At 36.2% G+C, this 22,949-nt stretch overlaps 1 long non-coding RNA gene across 1 annotated transcript; it reads left to right on the top strand.

Annotated features, from left to right (window-relative positions):
- The first annotated feature begins 3,745 nt into the window (after positions 1-3,745).
- On the top strand, positions 3,746-5,164 carry LOC113333816. The gene is made up of 2 exons (XR_003352387.1): positions 3,746-4,210; positions 4,304-5,164. It is a non-coding gene; the product is annotated as an uncharacterized LOC113333816 (long non-coding RNA).
- The last annotated feature ends 17,785 nt before the right edge of the window (positions 5,165-22,949 follow it).

Here is a 22,949-nt window from a genome sequence, read left to right as displayed (position 1 = left end):
TTAAGAATGAAACTTTTTTTTTCAACCGTTAGATTTCAACAACTCATTTTAAATCTACGGATAAATAAAAACGCAATTCTTAATTGCGTTTTTTTAGCTCCATTCTTAATTGTGTTTAACGCTATTCTTATTGGCGTTTAGATGGATTTCACGGACCCTTCCACCAAACCATGGAACCTTGCTTGGATTTTCTGTGAAAAACCCTAACTTGGAAGCCACTAGACTTGACATTCCATGAATTTTCCACACTTGGAATAGGTTGGATTCCACCATAAGACTTGCTCTAAGAAGCTCACGTTACAAAAATCCGAGAAAACAATTTTTAAAAGAATGGACGTGAATACAGCTATTCTTTTTGTTTGGAAACACGAACCACTAAAGATGTATAAAAAGGTGCAGTTACAAAACAAAATTTCACTTAAACATCAAGAATCTAGATCATGTATCATTAAATCCAACTAACACGAACAAGTGATCATCTAATAAAATCACGTTTTATACGTGTATATATATTAATGTATAAATTTCAGCAAACACATGAAACAAATTAATGTCAAAATAGTTTAGTTTTTAGTATTACGTAGAAACCCCTAACTCAATCGCTTAAAGATTCAAATCCAAATACGGTGGTTGTAACGGTAGCGTAAAAGAAATCCCATACAAAGTGAGAACCCTAGGAAGGTATATGAGAAGAACAAAAAAGTAACCAATCAGGTCAAAGGCCCAAAAAGAAACTATCTTTTCAATATATATTTTGGGCTTTCGGGTGCATTCTCGTTGAAACATATTTTGAGGTACACTCAGGTTTTTTGAGGCATACTCAAGATTCGGCTGATAAACTATTTTTCGCCTAGGTTCGGCTGATAATTTTTCAGCCGAACTTAGACAGATGTATGCCTCAAAACAGGTTTCTTCTCATTTGTGCTTCACACCTCCAAAATGTGAGAAATAGATCATGTGTTATGGTTGACTAAATGTGGACCTAAAAAAAATAATATTAAAACAATTTAGTAATATAACTTTGTTTCAATTATTTGTCTTTATTTATTTTTCTCTATTCAGATTTTATTTTGAAAGTATACTATAAAAGTATATACCCATCTCTTAGAGAGTCGGTTTTTAGTGGAAGCGCATCTCAAAAAGGCGGATTATGACAATATGACATTGGATCTAACCACTTTTTGAAACTCCACCACTGTCAACCCCCTCTAAATACTCAATTAATTTCTCCATTCCCAAAATTAAGCTAAAAACCTTCCAAATCACATTCACGTAATATCCAATCCAAGAATAAAATCTTATCATCACCTTTTAATTCCTTTGTCAACGCGATCTTCAAAAACTTCCCTTTCAAATCCAAATTTCTTTGGATCCCTTGTAAATATCTTGACATATGGAGAATTATCCAATTAAGTTGTAGGATCTATTAAGAAGAGAGAGGAGAGCACAAACGTGGAAGCAATTAAACGACTACATTGATAATAATCTTGGTGTACAAACTCTCATGGCTTAACAGCCTATTTAAAGTAAAACAAACTTGATGGCAAACCCACTTTCCTAACTTAAACCAAGCTCTAAATAAATAACTCTTCTAGAACTATTATAGAACTCTTCTAAAACCTAACAACTTGTTTTTCAAGACAACTCGACTTCCAAATATGATATGTTCACACAAGCGGCATCAACTTCTATTAGTTGCTTCTCATAACCAAATACCAAAGACCAAAGTCTTGGTTTACTATTTCCAACATCATCCCTTAAACCAAGACTTCCTTAACAAGCTAGACACACTATTGTTGTTCTCTACCAACTTGCTAACCAAAAACGAAACCAAATTCTTTACCTACTTCACTCGCAGGATTTCCTCACAGAGTATTATACCTCTACCTCACTCTTCAAATTCCACGCTGGAATTGCTTCACTTCTCAGGCCCTCTTGATTTCTTCAGTAGAATGTGATCGTCTTAGGCAGCATGCTGGGAAATTGTGTCACGCCGTCTTCTCGATAAATATTCCCTAACAAGTCTATCTTGCTAGTCGAACAAGCTCCAGAATTGCTAGTAATTTTGATGCGATCTATCCACTTGCTCATACAAAAAAAAACTACAAGTCATATCCTTTTATTTTTGCTACAACTGATCTTTTCAAAGTTCACAAACCTTTCTTCTCTTCACCACTGTTCCAGTCACGCTTTTGTTGCGAAACCTTCACACTTCTTTACTTTTCAAGATTCTCTTAAAATCTTGTCATCACGCTTCTGCCACAAGCGTTATATTGTTGTTACAAAGTTTGCTACATAATTCAGAATTGCCACACTGGTAAATTTGTAACAAATTTGCCATGTTGTACATAATTCGTTACAACCAACCTCTTATCAACAGTCTTGTTATAACTCCGAATTACTACAAATCTCTTTAATACCTTCCTCCCTTAATCTCAAACATATTCACCAACATTCCTTGTCACTCTAAGTCTCTGAATTCGAATTCAACTCCATCAAAATGTACCAATCCCTCTTTTCTCGACTGAAATACCAACTTTGATCTTCTAATTTTTTGGTTTTGAATTCATAAGCTAACCCTTTGAATCAACGACTCACCCAAAGATTTTTCATCTTCTAAAATTTTTCAATGCTCTGCAACAACACTCTTTTTTTACTACACCGTTATTGTTCACATCCAATATCAAATCTCTCTTTTACCAAACACAACCAACATACTCTGATGCATCAAACCCATCTTCCGGCACTAATTCCTTTTCCATATCGACTCAAGAATAATCTCTTAATCTTCTTCTTCATCTTCAATTTGAACACAACTCACCACACAAAGACATACACCATCAAAGATGTCACAAACTTGAACCAAATCAGACACGAGCTACCATAACTCCAATGCTTATCAATCGTTCACCATTCATGGCAGCAACTTCTTTATCAAAGCAAACTCATAACATTCAAACACCAACTCAAATTCAGGAAAATCTCGAGCAGATTCAGCTCAAACTGAACCCAATTCATCCAGAACAATTCATTGCGAACACAGTGACGTCAGAATAATTATTCTTAAACTTTCCCTTATTTATGTTAACACCATCCACCAGAACCGATCTCTTTTTTAGTTCCAACTTGAATCCAAAACCCAACGAACCAGAGCTCAAACCAAAACAGACTTGAACTTGGTCATGTAGTTCCTTTCCAACCTTGGTCTCCAAAATCCAACACACCCACGAAATCTAGGGCAGCGACTTACACGTTCATCAGTTGTACTTTTCTTGTCTCTCCTTTTTTTTAACTTGCAAAGTAAGAACCACACAAAAAAAAAAACTTCATGATCTCAAGCTCTCCCAAAACAGTTGTGAATATGAACTTTACGACCATTGATCTTTGAACTCGGGTCATATCCCTAGGCAAAAAAACATTGTAACTGTAAGGACCCTCAAGCTCGTCAACGCCATTAGACTAGTCAAGAGACGTATTAACCGATAGTGACTCGATTGGTTTAACACAAACGTTAATTAGTAGGAATTAATCTAACAATGACCTAGATACGAAACTAGCACCGTTGAATAGTACTCGAAAAGTTATGCAGAATAGACTACTCGAACGTGTCAATCGGATACCATACGAAGAAGATATCATCATAGTTATTTGAAGGGCAAAATAGTCTTTTCACAAGTAGATCGACCTAGGCTTCCCTTATCAGAGTGAGTTGGTGCAATAGTTTTATCCTTGGTCTTATCTTCACCCGGTCGAGTAGATAAACTCGATCCCTCTTTTCTCTCTTCTTTCTCTTTCTCTCTTCTCTGCTCTGCTTTTTGTTCTTCGATCGAGTGAGGATTTGGGAAAATCAATTAGTGACTGACAGACCGAATAAAGAGGGGAAGGATTATGTCGTATCTGCTGGTGGTGGTGATGATGTTTGTTGTTGATTCAGACTCGAAGGAGAAAGTGAATCAGGGAGTAGGGTTTGAAGATGAAGATTGATGTTCTGAAGATTATGAAGATGAAATTAGAGATATGGTTAGATGAAGAATCTTGGGTAGTTGTTTAATTGAAGCCTTGAAGTTGAGTCAGTAACGAATCATCGAAGAATCAAGAGTTAGGGTTTTCCAGTTGAACTGTGGATGATTGATGAGCCTGTGAGGAGCTGTTGTATTGATTCAAGGGGAAGAATAGTTCGAGTGCAATTGTTTCATATGAATAATTTGAGGTAATAACTCTTTATCAGTAAATTTAGTAAAGTTATTTGTTTACTATAATGAAGTGGTGTATTTGTTAATGAATTGTATGTATTGAGATGAAGGTGGAGTTGGGTTTTTTTTCTGTGTTGAACCCGAGGGAGTTGAAGTGTGTATAGATGATGGTTAGGTTCAACTGTTATTACAGGTATGAGATGAGTATGTTGAATTGCAAGTAATTGTACTGTGATTGTTGTTTGAATTGAATTGTTGTGGATGTATGAATTATGAAGTGTTGTTGGAGTCTAGTGGTAATTGTTAGATTGATGAAGCTGATGTTGCTATTTTGAAGCTGGGATGAGGAAATTGTGTTGTTGCAGTGATGTTTAAATTGTACATGGTGGTGTTGGTGTTGACTGTGTTGTTGGAACTGCAGGGGACATCAATGAATGGATATGATTTCAGTGAAGAATGAATGAACTGAGATTGATAAGGGTACATATTTGGAAGTGAACTGGTGGCGTTATGAGTTAAAGGAAAGAACACTATTGATGCTAGATTTGTAGTGAATGGAATTGGAAGACACTGGTATAGTGTTGCAGGTGATTGTGTTGAGCTGAAGATTGTGATTTATACTAGTGTTGTGTTGTAGATATAGATGTTGAGGCAGGTGATGTGTATTTGAAGTGATAATGGTGGATAAGATATTGTGGATGTGAAGAATGACTGTGGTTAGAATGAGTGTATGTGTTGATGACCAACTTTGTAATGGTGGTATGTGAGAGTGGTGATTGACTGAATGTGCAATGGTGGCGTCGAGTGTGGTTTTGAATGAAGAGGGTTTGGATATTGCAGCTACTGCATTTGCACGTAGGCTAAGCTTACAGTTGTAGTTAAATTATGAAGTTTAACTTAAATTATATGTATTATTGTTGTAATGAACTTTAGAATCTTGTTAGAATGAATAGAATCAGGTTGCAAGTGAATTTTGTAGTTACAGTAGAGTATATGCCTGAGAGTCATTTCAGTCAGTTTAGCTGACTGGGTTGAATCGGTGTTGACTCACTGAGTCACAGATCCTGACCTGAGTAGACTCAGTTGACTTGACCTTAACCATTCACCCTTGATTTTGACCTTTGACTGGACGTTGACTGTTAATTGACCATTTGACCGTTGGTTGACCCTGTTGGGTTAGCACTTGTGTAATGGGCCGAGTCTAGTGGACTTGGGCTTAGTGTTATGTATTCTTAGTTTGATGTTATAGACTCTTATAGTTTAAATTAGCCTTTGGTTCCTTCTACAAGTGTAGATATTCTTAAGACTTAGCCATGGACTATAGAATCAATCTAGATGGATTAGTAAACTCTTAGCTATGAAAGAGATGAATAATGATGATGTGTAAAACCATTAATGGGCTTGAACCGTTAGATAGATTTGTATGTTTCTTGTGTGAGCCTCTTTGGCTAGTTTCTTAGAGTTCTTGTGTGATTAACATTTAGTCTTTATTAACAACGATCGATTCAAAGGATGAACCAGTGGATCGTGGATCTCGAGGTAGGTGTGGCTTGTCATCAAAAGAGGTGGGAATTTATATTTAACTCTATTGTGATTATTGTTGTTTTCCTTTACAAAAGCTTATGTTTAACAAATTCATGTTTTGTCTGGTTGTGCTTTCCCTGCATTGTTTAACTTGATTTCGAAAGTTCTGTTATTTCTTTTAATCTTTCCATTGCTTGGAAAGGAATTGTAATGCTTTGTTTGTCTTTATGAATTGTTGGGAAATAAGAATTTCCATTTGTATGCCTAATAGGTGTGTAAGGAATTGGTCGACACCTATCTGGAAATAAGAGTTTCCATGCGTGGTATATAGGATACTGCTCCTTCATTTATATCTACATGAATTCGAGCTTTTATGCGTATTAGGTGTGTAAGGAATTGTTCGACACCAGTATAAACTAATAGGGTGTGTAAGGAATTGGTCGACACTCAATATAGTACATTGTTTGACGAAGGAGTTAGTTCCATATACATGATTAATTGTTTATTTTTGTGAATTGGTTGTGTTTTAGTGTTACGGAAAACATGAATTGTTTTCAAATCATTTTAATAATTACTTGAAAGTTAAATGTTATTTCCATTTGGCATCCATCTAGGGATGATGTGCTCACCCTTTCCCACTTTCAGTTTCAGAGACAGATCATAGTTGCGCAGTGGAAGCTTCGTCAGTTGGTTAACTTCTGTTATGTTTATTATGTTATATATTCTATTTGTAAACCAAATGATTATTGTATATGTATCATTTAAGATAAGTTCTTGTATATATATGTTTCTGAGCGGGGCTAGTTTTGGGTTAAGTTTTTATAGAAGATTTCTTAATTGAATGCTTAAGTTTATGATTTGGTTTCTTAGTGCCTCTTTATTTAGTTAATCTCTTGGATTAGTCAGATGGTAGCTTTGGGGGCGCTACATTAACCATAGCATGCACAACATCAGTTTCTCCATGTTTCGTAATTATGAAACTCCAAAAAAAAAAAAATGTTTCATGGTAAAACAATAGCAAAACTCCCTTTCGTCTTTTATTCACCCACAACCTGACAATCATGTTCGTCTGTAACTCTCGAACCCTGGTGAAGACACACACCAACTACAGAACGTGTTTGACTGCCAACAAACTCTTCAGCAGTAGCACAATACTACGTACTACAGCTTCTTGTTAACCAGAACGCGTAACTTTACTTCTCTTTTAAAACAACTAACAACGCCATGAATTCTCTGAGTTTTTCTAACTATCTCCCTCTACTCTTTCTCCCTTTCACCTTGCTCTGATACCATATGTAGGATCGAGCAAAAGAGAAGAGAAAACAAACGCGGAAGAAATTAAACGACTACATTGATAATAATCTTGGTGTACAAACTCTCATGGCTTAACAGCCTATTTAAAGTAAAACAAACTTGATGACTAAGCAAAAACACTTTCCTAACATAAACCAAACTCTAAATAAAGAATTCTTCTAGAACTAAACAACTTGTTTCTCAAGACAACTTGACTTCCAAATATGATACGTTCATACAAGCGGCATCAACTTCTACTAGTTGCTTCTCATAACGAAAGCCCAAAGTTTGGTTTACTATTTCCAACATAAATTTTGTAATATTTGTGAAAGGAAAGAAATGAAATACTCTTCCCAATCACTAGTTGGCCTTGCAATCATGAGTGGGTTCTCAAGTTATTGTGTTGCACTCATGAGTGGGTTCTTTTTTAAGTTTTCATGTGCAACACAAAACCAAACATGTATAACGTTCAAAATGTGCCTAGCTTGGGTCCGAGCTTTACGCCACTGACATGTTTTACTTCTCCCCAAATGAGCACTAGTTTCTTAAATTAAAGTACGATAGAAACTCTATAAATTAATGTTGGTGGACTCATCAAAATTTATTAATTCAGTGAGATATTAATTAACCGATAATTAATAGTTATTAATTTATATATTAATTAATATCTTATTGAATTATAGATAAATTTGTTATCAAATAATTAGTTTCTAAATATGGTAGAATATTAAATTCTTTAAAGTACCCTTGAGTGTCCCACTTCGCTTCATTGTAAACTTGGGATCAATAGACAACACAAGTTTAGACAATCCGGATGAACAGTTAGACGGTAAAATCATCCAAAACTTGCAAAAGTTGATCGAAAAGCTGGTTCATCGCAATTCAGTGAATTTCAGGATGTTCTGAATTATCCGAAAGAAAAAGAAGTAATGCAATTATTGACCGAAGAAGAAATAATTGAGAGTGTTATGGGAACTGATAAAGATAGGGTAAGAAGATGATGAAAGTTCTACGATAGACCCTCTTCATGAGACAACGTTGTTAAAACGACAATCACATTGAATAATTTTTTTTTGATCTATGAAAAACCAACACCAAACATTCTTACAATGATAAAAAAAATTAGAGATAAAATTCAATGTGATATTAATTTTAAAAAGACAGAAGACGATTGAATCATTTTCGAAAAATCTTTATAAATCACTAATATACTGAATATATATATATATATATATATATATATATAATGAGTTACTAATTTATGTTCTACGTGGGGTCTACAACGCTGATAAAAAATTTATTATTTTATAATTTTAACGAATTATTAATCTGGTACCTTATCCCTAATTTGGGACCGGCTAAAAGTATTATTTAAGAAAGTTTATTAATTAATCGTGTATTAATTAAATCTGTTGTACCGTAGAGTTGATTTAGCACCAAGTCTCTACTTCCCAAATGAGCACCAGATACTCTCATGAAATGAAGTCCAAAAGACACAAGACACATGCCATCTAGCAACACCAAATGGCCAGACTGTTACCCTGATTTCTTCTGGTTCTATTTCCATGTGTAGCATAGCTACATAGCTACATAGTTCATAATAATATTTCTGCCAAGCCAATTCATTAAAATGCCTGATAGACCACAATTAATTCTCTATTTTGATGTCGTGAGTAGCAAATGCCACTTTGGCCTCCAATTAGTCTTTTAATCTCGGGTGATTGGATTTACTTGTATTTCCTACAAATAACGAGGCCTAGATAATATAGTTGTGGGTATAATTATGTCGCACTTACGTGTTTTTAAAATGCGGAAACGTTGAATCCTAATAAGAAGGAAGTTGTTCGCACAGAGGTGCTCAAGTTATTAGATGCAAGTATCATATACCATGTATCTGATAGTAAACGGGTCAGTGCTATCCAGGTTGTCCCAAAAAATTCTGGGATTATACAATAGTTGCGAATGGGAATAATGAATTAATCCCCACCCGTGTTACGACTGGGTGGAGAGTATGTATAGACTATCGTAAGATGAACTTAGCATCTAGGAAAGACCATTTTCCTCTACCATTCATCGACCAGATGTTAGAAAGATTAGTTGGGCGCAAACATTATTGTTCCCTAGATGGATATTCTGGTTATACCCGAATCCCTGTAGCCCCGGAAGATTAAGAGAAAACAACTGTGTGCATTTGATACTTTTGCTTACAGGTGTATGCCTTTTGGGTCGTGTAATGCACCCGCAACATTCCGACGTTACATGCTAAGTATATTTTGGGACATGGTTGAGCGCTTTCTCGAGGTCTTTATGGACAATTTTTCGATTTTTGGATCCTCGTTTGATGAATGCTTGCACCACCTTACACTAGTTCTAGAAAATTGTAAAGGAAGAAAACTTAGTCCTTAATTTAGAAAAGTGTCATTTTATGGTTAAATTTGGAATAGTGTTAGGACATGTGGCGTCCTCTAAGGGAATAAAAGTTGATAAAGCAAAGATTGACCTAATTTCAAAATTAAGACCACCTAAAAACGTAACTGATGTTAGATTTTTCTTGGCCATGTTGTATTTTATCGTTGTTTCATGAAATACTTTAGCAAGATTATTTTACTTCCGTCGAACCTACTTTCTAAATATACTTCCCCTATAATCCAACACCCGATTGCAACCTCCCATTTGAACTCATGTGTGATGTGTCCGCTTCTGCGGTTGGTGTTGTCCTTATCCAACGACATGATAAAACACCTAGTGTGATTTATAATGCTAGTAGGACCCTAAATAATGCCCAGTTCAACTACGCTAGCACTGAGAAAGAAATGTTATCCATCGTTTTTGCTCTGGGTAAATTTGGATTATATCTCCTAGAGTCTAAGTTCATAATATGTTATGAGCATGCCACACTCAAATATCTCCTTTCAAAGAAGAACTCAAAACCTCGGCTGATCAGATGGGTATTGTTGTTTCAAGAATTTACTCTAGATATGCGTGATAAAAAGGGGTTTGAAAATGTAGTAGCTGACTATTTATCTCGTATCCTTTATGATACTAGAGATGATGAGATACTAATCCTTGACACGTTTCTTGATGAACAATTATTTTACATCTCTTTGTTACCCTTGTTTGATGATATTGTCAATTATTTGGTAACTGGTCAAATTCCTAACCATTGGTCTAAACAGGATAGAGTTAAGTTATTTTCTAAAGTTAAATACTTTTGCTGGGATGATCCATACTTATTCAAGTACTGCCCTGATCAGATCATCCGCCGTTATATTCCTGACAACGAAATCTCCAGTGTTCTGATTTTTTGTCAGTCTTGAGCTTGTGGGGGTCACTTTACTTCTAAGAAAACAGCTGCTAAGGTTCTCGAATATGGTATTTATTGGCCAACTCTATTTAAGGACTCCCACCTATTTCGTAAAAGTTGTGAGAGATGTTAGAAGTTAGGGAAGTTGATCTGACGTAATATGATGCCACTCAATCCTATACTAATAGTACAAATATTTGATGTGTGGGATATAGATTTTATAGGTCATTTTATCAATTCATTTGGCAACTTTTACATCTTATTAGTTGTTGATTATATGTGTAAGTGGGTTGACGCAATAACTGGCAAGACAAACGATCACCACGTTGTAGTCAAGTTTGTTAGAAACAAGTATGCCTAGAGCAATCATTAGTGATGGAGGTTCCAATTTTTTAACCAGTATTTCGAGACGCTCATGAAGAAATATTCCACTACGCGCCCATAAGGTTTCTACACCTTACAATCCACAAACTTGTGGCCAAGTAGAAGTGTCTAATAGGCATATTAAACAGATTTTAGAGAAGACCATAAACCTTACCCTAAAGGATTGGTGCTTGCGCTTAGTAGAATCTTTGTGGGATTACCAAACCGCTTTTAAGACTCCACTTGGGATGTTTATATAATTGTCTTCGGTATAGCCCTTGATGAGTGCTAAAAAGTGCATATTTCTATATATTTTTCTTGGCATTTAACTCATCTTTTGTGCATTAATTCTACATTTTATCCCATATTCTGTATTTTCATTGTTTTCAAGAATAAATATTTTTATTAATTAATTTTGTATTTCTAGGTTGTAAATAAAGACTAGATGAGTTGCGGAGCAGAAAAGTGGTGAAAAGCCGGGAGGAATTACACAAGGAAGCCGCGAAGAATGTTGTGCACAAGACCAAAAGGCTAGAAGTGGGCTTGAAGAGGAAGAAATTTTTCTTAAAGAAGATATGGGCTTGGCATACCCAAGGCCCAAAACCCTCACCCAAACCCATTTCCAATATCCATACCCGCCTTCATATTCAGCCGTCAGATTGGATCATCTCAGCATCCTACGGTCGCTTCATCGTCGTGCATCGAAGTCTGAAGATCCTGTCTAACACTACAACACCTAACTCCATCTTGGACCGTCAGTTTTGACGTATCTCAGATCCAACGGTCTTTCCACACCCATCTCCATCACGCCGTTGGATCATTCCTTCATCTTTTCATCCAACGGATTCCCCTTACAAAACATCAAATATTGATGATCCCGCACAACACTCTAGTACCTAATATCTATACCCCAAAACAAACGATCCCTAAACCTAAATCCATCGATCTCTTCTCCTCCACCTCCTCCCTCACCGTCTGCAGAGAACACCCATGTCCGCCTCTGCCACCACCACAACTCTCACCAAAGACATCATGGCTCCAACCAACTGAAACCCACTCTTCCCCTACTCCTCTAGCTTTCTATAACATCAATTCCTCGATCTTTTCCTCTCACAGGAACCCTAGGTTAGGGGTTGATGAAATAGATGAGCTAGAAAAGCAATTAGGGCATGGGAAGAACAAGAGAAGCATCAGGAGAAGAATTGGAGGCATGGGTCGACATCTACCAGTGTCATCAGTGATTAGGTAAATTTTAATAGAAATTTTTATAGAACCCTAATTCCATAAATTGGGGATTTTTGGGGGAAATTGATTGTACGTCTAATTAGAAGCATGGGTCACGTATTAGGGTTGTTATCAGTGTGTTAGGTGAGTGAATTTTGGATTTTTGGGTAAACCCTAATTTCACTGATTTGGGGGATTTTTGGGATTTTGCTTATATGTATAAATAGATGATGTGGGGGTGTGTTGTAACTATGCCTGGACTAGCCAGTGCACCACCAAGAGGACTGGAATAGCCAGTTCCTCAATTCCTCAATTCCTCAAATGTTCTGTTTTTGTTTTTGTTTTTGTTTTTGTTTTTGTTTCAATTTCAATTACTCTTTATGTTTATCATGTTTTTAATTACTGTCAACATGTTCTAGTTCTTCAGTTAGGGCTTAGATGAAGCCTGAAGACCTTGTTGGGTAGCAAAATCTTAGTGAACACTCTTGTAGGCTTAACTGAATTAGGATGTTAGTGTTCTTGGTCATCAAATGCACCTGTGATTGAGTGTGCTGTAAGAAGACACTCAATGCTAGGGGTGAACTAGAGAATTTAGGGACTTAACCATCCACATTTAACTGAAGTAGGGAAGTAATGAAGCTTAGGGATCAAACATCACCTGTGATTGAGTGTGCTGTAAGAAGACACTCAATGCTAGGGGTGATGCTAGTGAGCTTATCTGATTAACTTTCCATCTATGTATGCCCTGGATTATAAGGAAGGCATGAGCCTCCACCTTTGTCCATTAGGGACAAGAGCATAAACTAGACTGATGCTGCCTAGCTAGGCCATAAGGTGAATTCAAATGCCCTAGTGCATTTACTGCTTAGCTTCTTTGCCTTATCTCACTGCCTTTGTTTCTTTGTCACTGCCTTTGGCTCACTGCCACTGATTTTTCTTGTTAACTGTCACTTGCTTCATCACTTTAATTCACTGCCTTAGTTTACTGCTTAGGATAATCTTAGCTTAGGAAATTAGGAAACCTTCAATCACACACACCAAGTCTCTGTGGATCGACTCGCACTTGCACATTAGCTACATCGACGCCGTGCACTTGCGGTATTAGTTTGTAGGTCTTTTAGAAACCTACCATCCCTCCACTTGCCTGTAAAATTAGAACATCGAACTTATTGGTCCATTAAACAACTAAACTTTGACATACCTACTGCTGGTGATAACCATAGACTTCAAAGCTAGAAGAAATTCGTAATGGTTCTTACCAAATTTCGAAAATTTACAATGAGAAAACTAAAATATTTCATGATAAATCGAATCTTCGAAAGACATTTGAACCAGGTCAAAAAGTTCGCCTCCACAATTTTGGTTTACATCTTTTCCCTGGTAAATTAAGTTATCGGTGGTCTGGACTATACTTTGTTAAGTTGACCCGTTTTTCTTCATGGGGCAGTTGAAGTTGAAAATCCGAAGAATGGAGGAACTTTCAAGGTTAATGGTAAATGGTTGAAACCATTTTTGGAGTTACTCAATCATGCATTAGAAGAATCAAAACTAAAAGATCCGATCTACCATGAGTAATCTTAATAGGTATCGACGTCTGGTTGAAGACACTAAACTTAGCGCTCTCTGGGAGGCATCCCATACTTTTGTTGTACACCATTAGAATTTTGTTTTTATTTTCTTTATTATTCCCCATGGAAGGATTCCCACGCTTCACCCAGGTATTATCTTTCTGACTTCTCTCTTTAATGATTCCTCTTGTTACTTATACTTTTGGTATTGCGCTTTAATTTAAAACATTGAGGACAATGTTAGATTTAAGTTTTGGGTGAGGAGAAAAATGTAGCTACTTAAAAAAAATAAAAAAAATTTACTTAGCTATTTTTAGTGCAGTTTCACGAAAACGTACTAAATACTTGGACAAATGTGTTCCGCATGGTTATGGTCTGGGTGTCCTATCTTTCTCTACTTTATGGGAACTCGGAAAAGATACTATGGGTTTTTTCAAGCATCTGAAGAATTGTTTAGTTAGCAGCAATGCTAGTAGCGGTTTGGGTCGTTTCATTTTTTTATAGATTACGGATTGTTATTCAAAGGGGAGTTGGAGCACAACTTGTTGCTAGGTTACCAACCAAAAGCTTTGTATTATTAAAAAAAAAAAAAACTCTAGAGCCTAGAAAATTGTGCCAATTCAGTATGTCACTAACCGATCTAAGTGGATGGAAACATCTTGGTTGTAGGAGTTGAGGGACCCCAAAAAAAAGTTTATTCATAAAAAAACAGAGCTCGGGGGTTAGAAATAACATGTCGTTTCACTGTATCTCGGAATCGTCATTTCACTTTTTGTTTTTATTTTTGCAAACTTTTTGTTTCTCTAAGTGATTTGGTGGGGTATTATGCCTTGATTTTCGCTAGGATGAAGTATGGTGATTGAGGTACTTTCAAAATAAAATAAAATAAAAATCAATAAAACCGAACGATAGGACCCTTGTATATACCAGCTGAGTTGATCTAGAGTTAGGATTATAAACTGCTGGGACCCTTGTATATACAAACTGTGTTGATATTAGAGTTCATACTAGCATCTCGATCCATTAGGATTCATAGGATTTATCTTGACGTTGACGATCAAACATATATTCTGCGAAACACCGTTCACCTTAATCAACATCGAAAACCGTCTATCTATTTATCCATCTTCTTAATATATTCATTTGATTTGTTTGATTCCGGATATTGATGTCCATAATGCAACTATCTGAGTAGAGATCTGTTACTTATATATGAATTTTAGTATGCTTGAGTGCAAACTTGTGTACAGACTCGCGTCGGGGTAATTCTTCCTGCAGTCATTGAGAGTATGCCAACTAAGGAGATTGTTTAGTGTAATTTCAAGATTCTGCACAGGTAGCTAGGGTTTGGAGTAAATATTTTGTGGGTACACCTCTTGTAAACCCTCCGGAGACTATAACTCAGCTACTAGAGCCACCTAGGGGTTTAAAGGCTTGTTGCATACGTTAAGTGCAATCGCGAAGCCTGCGACAGTGAGTTAGGATTTTATATTCCAGATTAGATTTGCTCGAGGACTAGCAAATAATAGGTTTTAGGGTATTTGATAGACATATTTTTGTATCTGATTTGTCTCAAGTCTATATATTGGAATTATTATGGTGTTTTATGTGTATGTATGCGTTTTTGGAGAAATAAACTCTTATGGAAAAAGTTGCTTGAAAGTGATATTTTTACCTACCCCACACCCACTCAGATAAATTTACTAAAAGCACCCCGAAAAAGTGTTAAAGGCACCGCAGGAGAGTTGATAAAGGCACCCCAAGAATTTTAATATTTACACCCCAAAATTATTATTTACACCTCAATTGCTAAACGAGCCCTAGCAGTGAATAGGGGAGGTCATCTTCGTCTCCAAATTTTAGATCTGGCAAATTAGCGGGAAAACAGTTACAGCGAGTTTCAGAATTAGGGTTTGAATTTTGGGGACTATTTGGAGAGACTCAAGCACGGATTTGCTTGAAATGGACTTGAATTGGTGAAACGGGGATGATATGGGCTTTAGATTCGATCTAGCTGGGCTGGATAATCAGATTCGAAGAAAGCATGGGATTATATTCACCGGAAGAGTTATTCACGGGATTGCGTGAGTTTCAGAAGGTTTTGCGCGTGCTAGGAAGACTTTAACAACCATTTGGAGCGTGACAGAGACAGATAAGAAGATTCAGCAGCTGCAAAACGCGTGAAGGAGTTAAACAAGAGAAATTATTCTCGTGAACTGCAGATAGAATAAAGAGGATTATATGGAGTTATTACGGAGATCGAAGGTGGTGTTGGCTATAAAAAGGTTGTTGAGATGCCATAGAATGGACAAAGAGAGTTTGCGAGAGATTGGAGAGCTAGAATTGAACAAATCCGAAGTTGCAGAAATTATGTTGTTGATGCTGCTACTCAAGAACAAGAAGAATATTGAGCCGTCCAAAACAGTGGCAGAAGAAGTCGTTTAATAAACAACAAAAGTTGTGTACTTTATGGCGAAAAGTAACATATTGTATTACGACCAACTGAGCTTCTTGATCCCACAAGGGTCTTTAAACGAGCGGTCGTAAGAGATTTCGCCTAATTAGGGTACTTTCCTCTCCGGATAGACTGCTCCACCAGAAACAACGCAAACAAAGTTTTCCTAGCTCTTAGGATAGTTTTCAAGAAATGAAAACTCAAGTATTTATAGACCAAGGTTGTTTGGACAACAAGGAAATTTCAAAACCGAAAGTATTTTCAAGATATGCAATAAAGTACCTAATTTTGGTTTTCCTATTTCCAATTAATGTCAAACAATATTTCCGAAATCTCTCTTAGAAAATTTATATTATTAGTTTCGCACATTAACCAATAGTCCTTTTCCAGAGTATATGCTTTAATTGTTGGTAACTAAAACATACAAAATCAAAAATCATAATTAAATGCTTTTTCAATATTTTAATTTGGGATCACCTTGAGCATCAAGGAATATCTTTGAAAAATTAATGATAAGAGTTATGCACATGTTCAAATAATATCGATATATAGAAGTTTCCTATCTTAGCAAAACTTATTCCAAACTCACACACAACATAAAGAAATATGTGAATTTTGGAAACTCGGTTTTGCTCTTAGGACCGGTTATACCATGACTTCCAAACTAAGTTATGACTGGTTATGCCATGACTCCCAATATAGGTTATGACGGGTTATACCTTGCTTCCTAAAACTAGTTAGGATCGGTTATACCATGTCACTAGATATTGGTTATGACCGGTTATACCATGCTTCCCAAAACTAGTTAAGATCGCTTATACCTTGTCACGCAATATAGGCTATGATCGGTTCTACCTTGATTCTCAATATAAATTAAGATTGATTCTACCTTATCATCTTGCATTGGTTATCCAAATTTTATTGAATGAAAAGTCGGATTAACACATGGTAGGCACATTTTTGTCTTATATAATCTCAATTGCATATATTATTAGTGCTCGATTTTATATTTATTATGGCTTTTTATGTCCCTGTAGGTATTTTTGGAGAAATAAGCTTTTGCGGCGAAATTGGCTAAAAAAGTGGTTTTTGCGCTCGTCGGAGAAAATTACTATATGGACTCTCACTTTGGATAAGCGGTAGCCTAATTACTAAGGGGTGACCAATTACTAAGGGGTAGCCTAATTACTAAGGGGCATCCATTTTCAGGCAGCTTCTAAAGGGAAACCACTGCTGGATAAGGGGAGGTCATCTTCTTCATTTGAAATTTGAATTTTGGAGGGAAAATAAGAACAAAAATAGGGTTGAAGAATTGAAAGTGTTATTGGGAGATTCAATGGCTGAAATCAAATGGGTTTGTTTCTCTTGGCTAAACAGGGCTGATAATGGTCTTATTTTTGCCCAGAATTGGCTAGACAATCCGTAGGAGATGAATCAAGTTTTATAGTTTTTGGCGGGAAAAATATGCATGCAACTGGCAGAGTTGGGGATTGAATTCGATCGATTTCCAGAGTGATTCAATGGCTGAAACTGATTGGGTTTACTCCCTAGGCCTAAACAGGCCTGGAGAAGTCTTTTGTTTGAACCCAAATTGGCTAGAATAGCCGGAAAAAGAAATAGAAGTCAGGTTTTGCACGGGTCTCTGTATGATTTATTTTTGGAATTCTAGGAAGAATAAAGGCAAGAAACTCTTCCCAAAGATACATATCTATCTAAGGAAGAGTTTGAGATAAGTTGGAAAGCTCAGAAACGCGTGAAACAATTTTGGGAAGAGATTATTGCCGTAACTGCCAAGAAAAGAAAAGAAGAGATTTCGAGAAGTTTTGGGGAGATTAAATCGCTCTGTTGGATATATATAAGTTGATGGGAGTTCATAGAAGGGATTCGAGACTTTGGGGGACCGAGCTGAGGGCTTGGTGAAACTGCATAGGTGAAAATCAAGAGTTGCAGAGAAGACGTTTCTGCTGCTGAAGAACAACGTCGTAGAACACTTCGCAACTTAGCAAGAAACCGTTACCTAATCTTTCAAATCCAATACCTTTGTAACAGCTTTGCAACAACTATTCATGTTAGAATTTATTTGTAAGGGAAGCTTCCGTAACAATGGATTTTGTACCAATTATATCTGTTACAGATTCACTTCTTCAATAAAAACACCTATTTGAGCCATGATTAAATATTTTGAGCGTGTTTTTGATATGAGGAGCTAAACCCCAACACTGGGATGATGGAAGAAGCCCTATTTCACAATCACTTGGTAACTATAATTGATTCTTTATGACTTGTGCACTTGTTTTAATCGATTTATGATTTTTCTTGATTAGTTGTGATTTTGTTTGATGTCGCATGCTGGGTTTTAGGAACTTTTGATGCGTCATGCTTGTGATTTACATCTAATGTTTTATAAAATCTACTTTTGGCAAAGAAAAGAGTCAACAAAAGAGCTAGAATTGTTATGAGTCATCATATGAACCAATTGAATGTGATTAGTGGTGAAATCCTGAGTCTCAGTACCTCTCGATATTCGTGACAACCTTGTGAATATATTTTTAGTATTTTTATTCTTAGTTCTTAAATCAAACCTTTACACAATTCGAGTTGAACGAACTTTATTACCACTTTCAAAACTACATCAATTTTTGGCGCCGCTGTCGGGGATTTGTATTAGGTTTTAGGTTTTAGGTTTTAGATTTATTTTATTTCTTTTAGAATTTTTGTTCTCTTTTACGCCTTTGGTATTTTTCGATTCTTTTCAGATTGGAACGAAGCTACAAGAAAAGAAAAAAGTACTATAAAAGGAAAGTATCGCCAAAGAAGGAAAGAATAGAGGAATCCGAAAGGAGTGAAGAAGAATATTTTGTATATAGTTATTTTGTTTTATTTTTAGAAACTGTAAATAGGGTTTTAGTTTTTGTAATTTTTCTTTTTATTTTTGGACACTTTTTGGACTGGACATTATTTTTTAAAACCCTACGGAAGGGTTAAGATTAAATATAAACTGTTTGCAGGGAAGGACGACAGTTACGATACTGTCTCGGCCCCTCGGGTTCGTACACTGACATCGGATTCGGTGGCCTGAGTCGACTTCAACAGTTCATCGTCCGTCTGGTACGGGAGGTAAGACTTTATCCACCCACGAATCCCCTGTCAGTGGGTTTTATTTTGTGTGACAACTCACACCCCTGCAATAGAATGTCGAACTGGTATTACAAGAGCCAATACACAAATATCCGACTGAGTTTCAAAATGGACGTTACTACTTTGACCATAATGTGAATAGTGGTTGGGAACATCAGCATTTTCAAGGTTATGGCTCATACCTTGATGAGTCCAATTACTATCCACACACGCACCGGTCATACGAGCAAAATTATTATATTTCTCCTTTAGAAGAGTCCCTCAGGAAATTAGAGGAGTCGACACGTAAGTTAGCTGAGATGAATAACTTAGTTTATGACGAAAGAGAACTTTCTATAGAGGAATCCTTCAAGTTGATAGCTGATACGAACGAAAGAATTGCTCGAAATAATCTTAATTTCCAATACAGTGATTCCAATAGTACCCTTGAAAATAAGGATAGTTATTTTCATAATCAAGATGATGAGGATAAAATTGGTAACACTACTTGTTTAGATGCGGTTCAACCATTTTCATGTTATCATGATGATTATGATGTAGATAGTGTTGATGAAAAATTTGAAATATGTAGGCATAGTGATCAGGAATTTTTTACTCCAAATGAACTTTATGATGATAGTGTTATTTTTGGTTCAGACCCCGATAATTTTAATGATTATTCACCTATTCAAAAGGACTAGGATTTGATGAGAGATACCACTTCTTTAGATGATGTAGTATTTCCTTTTGATTACGAAGTCGATAATGATTTAGAGGAACGAGTTTATTCTGAGAATACCGTTTTAGAGTCTAGCGATTTAGAAACAATGGTCTTAGACGAAGAAAATGAACTCGTACAACTATTAAATATGAGTGAGGATGCGTCACTTGAGTATAACCTAGAAGAAGCAATTGACTATTTTCAGGATTCCAACGATCTAGAAATTAAGGAAATTGTAGCTAGTCTATCTAGAGATACCCAAAACTCTAAGTTTGGGGGTGATTATCATTCTCCATGTGCCTTACTCTTAGAAAGGTCCCTCACACTTCGGACTTGACATATGTGCCTCAACCATTTTGCAAGATTATCTTCATACACGTTTTCCTGAACCTAGTGATGTCCATAAGGAAGTTCAGTTGTTAGAAACCCATCCTCTGGTTGATGAAGTTAGACCAGGATATGATACCAAGATCAACTTTGTTTTCCCACCAAATATTTTTCAACCAATTGTGGGAACGTATAAATTTCAGATGTGTCAATTATTTAGTTTTGAGACTAAACCTAATTACTTTAAGAGATTAGGGTTGATACATTTGCTTAAGATTGACCACCAGTTTCATCTTGGTCGATTGTGTGAGTCAAAACTGATTGACTTTAAGGATCCTTAATTATTCAGGTTATTATTATGTGCTTTTAAATTTTTACTTGAGTTTCTTCAGACTCTAATACCTGAACCGGATCTTAGCTTTGAGAAATTTCAACCCATGAAAATATTTTATTTGGACCCAGTTATAGAACCTGAACCTGAACCACAACTAGATGTAGTTGTCTTAAACAGGAAACTAGACAAGGGTGTGCTTTAATTGTTTATTTTCTTGACAGGTTGCAGATTCCTTTTATTTGTGATAGCTCTATTTGGTTTTGATGACCCACCGAAATTTAGGCTATTACTTTATGATTCTATGAGGTGACTAATCCTTTCTTAGTCTGGCTGAAGACTTTAAACTTAGCACTTCTTGGGAGGTAACCCAACATTCATGCGACACGGTAATATCTTTCCTTATCTCTTTTGCTTCAAATGGTAACAGTTTTTCCTTGTTCATGCTTTTAATTTCATCTTTAGAACATTGAGGACAATGTTAGATTTATGTTTGGGGGTATGGGAGAAACATTTTAGTTGCAGTATGAATAAATAAACTCCAGAGCTTAGAAATATATGCCTATTGAGGATTGCACTAACTAATCTAAGTGGATGGAAGCATTTTGATCGTAGGAGTTGAGGAACCAATCTGATTAGATGGAAACATCTAGAAGAGTCTATTCATAAAAGCACAGAGCTCAGATGTTAGAAATAACATGATAGTTTCACCATATCTCGTTGAGTCCTTTTCACTTCTATTTTTATTTTATTTTGTTTTTAAACCATGTTTCTCTAAGTGATAGGTGGGGCCCACGATTCAAGTTGTTACCAATGCTAGGGTGAATTAGAGTGATTGAGTTACAAAGATAAAGAAAAAAAAAAGAAGACCAGACCAGACCAATTAGACCAAACAGATAAAAAAAAAAGAAAAAAAAATGAATGAAACGAAAAAGCTAAAAAAAAAAAAAATCAGTGAATAAAGTCGACCACTGGTTCCCTTGTATATGCCAGTTGTGTTGAACTAGAATTAGGATTATCGATCACTGGTTCCCTTGTATATGCCAGTTGTGTTGATATTAGTCAGACCAGTATCTCAATCCATTAGGATAGGTTCATTTTGGCGGAGGCCTTCAGACAGATATGGGAAACACCGTTCACTTAGTAAACATCAAAACCATCTATGTTTTTCTCTATATACATCTTCTTGATCTATCCATGTGATTAGTTTTGACTCCGGATATTGATGTCCATAGTGCGACTATCTGAGTAGAGCTTTGTCACTTTATACGAATTTTAGTATGCTTGAGTGCAAACTCGTGTACAACAATTGGAATTTCGCATCAGGGTACTTCCTCCTGTAGTCAATAAGTATGCCAACCAAGGAGATTCTTTAGTGCCTTCCAAGGTTCTGCCTAGATAACTAGGGTCTGGAGTGTAAAGGTTTTGTGGGTATATCTCTTGTAAGCCCTCCGGAGACAACACTCCGCCACTAGGGACACTTAGGGGTTTAAAGGCTTATTGCATACGCTAAATGCAATCGACGATGCCTGCGTCAGTGAGTTAGGATTTTATTTTATTTAATTTACTCGAGGACTAGCAAATAATAAGTTTGGGGGTATTTGATAGGCACATTTTTGTCTTATATAATCTCAATTGTATATATTATTAGTGCCGATTTTATATTTATTATGGCTTTTTATGTCCCTGTAGGTATTTTTGGAGAAATAAGCTTTTGCGGCGAAATTGGCTTAAAAAGTGGTTTTTGCGCTCGTGGGAGAAAATTACTATATGGACTCTCACTTTGGATAAGGGGTAGCCTAATTACTAAGGGGTGACCAATTACTAAGGGGTAGCCTAATTAATAAGGGGCATCCATTTTCAGGCAGCTGCTAAAGGGAAACCACTGCTGGATAAGGGGAGGTCATCTTCTTCATTTGAAATTTGAATTTTAGAGGGAAAATAAGAACAAAATTAGGGTTGAAGAATTGAAGGTGTTCTAGGAAGATTCAATGGCTGAAATCAAATGGGTCTGTTTCTCTTGGCTAAACAGGGCTGGTAATGGTCTTATTTTTGCCCAGAATTGGCTAGACAATCCGCAGGAGATGAATCAAGTTTTATAGTTTTTGGCGGGAAAAATATGCATGCAACTGGTAGAGTTTGGGATTGAATTCGATCGATTTCCATAGTGATTCAATGGCTGAAATTGATTGGGTTTATTCCCTAGGCCTAAACAGGCATGGTGAAGTCTTTTGTTTGAACCCAAATTGGCTAGAATAGCCGGAAAAAGAAATAGAAGTCAGGTTTTGCACGGGTCTCTGTATGACTTATTTTTGGAATTCCAGGAAGACTAAAGGCAAGAAACTCTTACCAAAGATACATATCTATCTAAGGAATAGTTTGAGATAAGTTGGAAAGCTCAGAAACGCGTGAAACAATTTTGGGAAGAGATTATTGCCGTAACTGCCAAGAAAAGAAAAGAAAAGAAGAGATTTCGAGAAGTTTTGGGGAGATTAAATCGCTCTGTTGGCTATATATAAGTTGCTGGGA

The sequence above is a fragment of the Papaver somniferum genome, unplaced genomic scaffold (genome assembly GCF_003573695.1).
Source record: "Papaver somniferum cultivar HN1 unplaced genomic scaffold, ASM357369v1 unplaced-scaffold_133, whole genome shotgun sequence".
NCBI lineage: Eukaryota > Viridiplantae > Streptophyta > Magnoliopsida > Ranunculales > Papaveraceae > Papaver > Papaver somniferum.
The sequence above is the reverse complement of the archived record's forward strand: the minus strand, read 5'-3'. Positions and strand labels throughout refer to the sequence as shown.